Source organism: Haematobia irritans, chromosome 1, assembly GCF_050003625.1.
Source record: "Haematobia irritans isolate KBUSLIRL chromosome 1, ASM5000362v1, whole genome shotgun sequence".
NCBI lineage: Eukaryota > Metazoa > Arthropoda > Insecta > Diptera > Muscidae > Haematobia > Haematobia irritans.
In genome coordinates, this window is record NC_134397.1 from 9624249 (window position 1) to 9628269 (window position 4021).

Genomic DNA, 4021 nt, shown 5'->3' on the forward strand with positions numbered 1-4021 from the left:
AGGTAAATTTTTGAAAATTGTATTTCTATAGAAAATTTTGTCTACATTTTATTTCTATCGATAATTTGCGAAGTACCTTTTAGTTGGAGACAAATATTTTGCAAAATTTACCAAATCATCAAAAATTTTAGCAATCTACCAAACATCATATTTTTTCTCTTGAAAATTGTTTTAGTCCTTCTCTGGGTGTATGCGCTTCCGTTATTGATTAATTTCGGCATTAAATGATTCAAATGAGTATGCCTTAAGTTACCCTTCCCCTAAAACTAATTTGACATACGTTCCTGCAACTGATTCGCAAAAGAGGGTCGCCCATTTAATAGTTAAAGAAAGACCATCCAAACCATCCATTTCAGTTCACTCTTATGTCCGTCCATACCTCAGCTTCAAACTAATTGCTGGTAATTTAAAAATGCAAAAAAGTAACAAGAACAGCAACGCCATGCAAACAATCTCTGACAAACTGCAACTCGTTACAAAACAACAACAACAAGAAAATGTCCAAGTAAAAGTCCAAAGGCAAAAAACTTGTAAGGGGAGAGTGTTGACTTAAAAGAAAGACGAAAAAAAACTAAACTGAAACAAAGTAACGATAACAAGAATTTCCTGTGAAATGGAGGAAAAAACTAAACGAATATTTTAGGGTAACTAAGTAAGGCATGTGGTTCGTTTGGTTTGGTTGGTCTGATGTTTACGGATATGCTAAAATTATTACTTTACTTTAGAAGTTATTCCACAAACTTTGGATTTGTTGTAAATAGGGAAGAAGAATGAGAGAAAATTAAAAAAAGTTTATTTATATGCTTAAATTTCGAAACTTTTAAAGTATTTTAAAAACTTAAGAAGCATATTGATATCTAAAAAGAAAAACATTAGAAACTAATAATTCCTAAAATTAATTTACGAAATTATTGTCCAAAAAATCAAAAAATCCACAAAATCTTAGATGAAAATAAGTAAGGAAAGTCTGCTAAATATGGACTAATTGGACTAAAACTGCAACCTGGACTTTGATTACAAAAATGTTTTCCCGGACAGAGGGCCAAGGCTATATCGACTCAGGGACCGATCCTGAGCAATATTACCAAAGACACCATGTGTCTATCTCGTCTCCTTTTGGGTATTGCAAACGTATGCACTAACCAGGAAGATTAAATTTCATTTTAGCATTTCTTGAAATTTGGTACATGATGACTACTAATCACGCACAACTTGGTCCATATCGCTCCATAATTATACATAACCCACATATAAGCCGACCTCCAGATTTGAATTCTAGAGCTTGCTGGAGGAGTAAAGTTCATATATAGTCTCTAACTACCATTAACCATCCATATTGGTTCATAATTATATACAGGGTGGCTGATATGTAGTGCAACCAAGTAAAGCGCTATATTTTTTAATTGTATTGTTTCAAACTAACATGCCAACCTTGTTCTCCAAAATACCCCAACGACAAAGTCCAATCGATTCAGATCCAGAGATTTTGGTGGCCATTGTGCGATAGAAATTAATTGATGAACCTCATTTTTTATGCGTGCTGAATGCGATGGTACTGAATCCTGTTGGAATGTCCATGGTCATTTAAAATAAGCAATCATCGGTCGTTACAGAGACCACATCTTTATCATCGGCAAGTGGGTTGCATAACATACCATTCACACTGTATAGACTGTTGAAGAACAAAGCTACTTGGGGATGACAGTCTTTAGTAGAACTTTGTTCGCAATCCATGATGTGTACATGTTGAGAGTTCGTTTCGTTTGCAAGAAAATTAATTGATTTTGAAAAATTTGTATTTTTAAAACTTAATCTAAGAATTCATTGGAATTTTAAAAATGTTTTTACTTTTTTCTTGACACTTGTTGTTTGTGATCTACTCCTACTCATCAGTAAAATATGAAGGGGCTTGTCACTCGGAAGAGTAGAACCAAAATCAATTTCATATAGGTTAGGTTATGGAGGATGACACGATTTCAATATGAGATATAAGATCATATAAGATAGGAGAATAGGACATTATTGTATCTGATTACACTGTGACGCAAAACTAAATTTTTTGTCTCCAAATAAAAAATTACTTATCCCAGCCGTAAGTACTCGATGAAAGGAGAAAAGTAATTTCTGCATTTTGCTAGATTGGTTGTCATTCATTTTTTATAAGCCTCTAAAGTTTTTCTATTTTTATGTTAGCCTAATATCAATACAGGCTGGTTCAATGTCCAAATCATTTAAACTAGAAATTATTACAATATTTATACGAGCTTATTGGACAGGAAGATTAAGGTAATTGACATTATTAAGTTACTGAAAAGAAAATGCCAGATACCCATCTCGCAAGCCAGACTATACGCATTGGTTTCAGTATTGGACACTACACATTTCCATAGTCTTTAGCAGGGTTGGCCTGTCACAAACTGTGACTTTTGCGACATACATTTGCGACGGTATAATACGTATGTCGCAAAAGTCGTAAACCTTCTGTAGGTTAGGTTAGGTTAGGTTAAAATGGCAGCCCGATTAAGATTCAGGCTCACTTAGACTATTCAGTCCATTGTGATACCACATTAACTAAAAGTACCTATTACATATGGGCACTTCTAGTTTTAACCGTTGAGCCTTCTCGATTATTTTCTTCTGTTGAACCAACCATATTGTTCTAAAAACATGAGCAGACTGCTTAAGTTAACGTTTTCCAGGTCCGCTAGTAATCTGAAGCTATATGCCCCTAAAATTTGCTTACGCCTTACACAAAATGCAGGACACTCACACAAGAGGTGTTTTATTGATTCCTTTTCCTCCGCATCATGACAGCTCATACAATAGTCATTATACTTCGCACCAATAGTTTTTGCAAAATCGCCTATCAGGCAGCGACCCGTTATAGCAGATATCAGGAGTGATATCTGGCGTCTCGAGAACACCATATTTGCTTGGTGTCGTTACAACCCTTACAATTCTCCCATCGAACATTTGCCATCATGACAGCCTTCTCACGCAGTAAGAGCTTGCAGGTAGCCAGAGGCACACCAACAGATTCTAGTTCCCCTGGAATATGTAAGGTAGTTCCTAGCCTTGCTAGCTCATCTGCTTCGCAGTACCCCGGTATGTTCCTGTGGCCAGGCACCCATATTAGGTGAATATTGTGCTGCTCAGCCATCTCATTGAGAGATTTGCGGCAGTCGATGGCCGTTTTCGAGTTGAGGAACACAGAGTCCAAGGATTTTATTGCAGGTTGACTGTCTGAGTATATATTAATGCCAATATTGCTTGGAGCATTACTTCTCAGCCAATTCACCACTTCTCTTATTGCTAATATTTCAGCCTGAAAAACACTACAGTGATCAGGTAATCTTTTCGCTATTCGAAGTTCCAGATCTTTCGAATATACTCCGAAACCCACTTGGCCGTTGTTGCAGCTGACTGTTTGGCCAAAATGTCTAAAGGCAATAGATGCAGTATGACATTAAGGGAGTTTGTTCCTGTCTTGCTGAATGCACCTGAGATACACAAGCACGCCATACGCTGAACTTTGTCTAAACTTGTCGGCTGGTGAAGTGCCGGCCTCCAGACTACAACACCATATAGCATTACAGGTCTAACCACTGCCGTGTATAGCCAATGTACAATTTTTGGTTTTAGTCCCCACTTTTGCCTTTTTGCACGAGTATAAAGCTACCGTTGCTTTCCTCGCCCTTTCTTCAATATTAAGCTTAAAGTTCAGCTTCCTGTCCAAAATAACGCCAAGGTATTTTGCACACTCCCTAAAGGGAATTTCAATACCCCCTAAGGAAATGGGCCTAACCGTGGGAGTTTTGCGATCTTTGCAGTACATGACTATTTCTGTCTTTGCAGGATTTACCCCAAGACCATTATCCTTCGCCCATTTCTCAGTCATCCGGAGGGCTCTCTGTATAATATCTCTAACTGTTGATGGGAATTTTCCCCTGACTGCTAGCGCCACATCATCTGCTAGCGCCACATCACCTTCTGTAGAAAACCAAATGTTGAATAGAAGAAA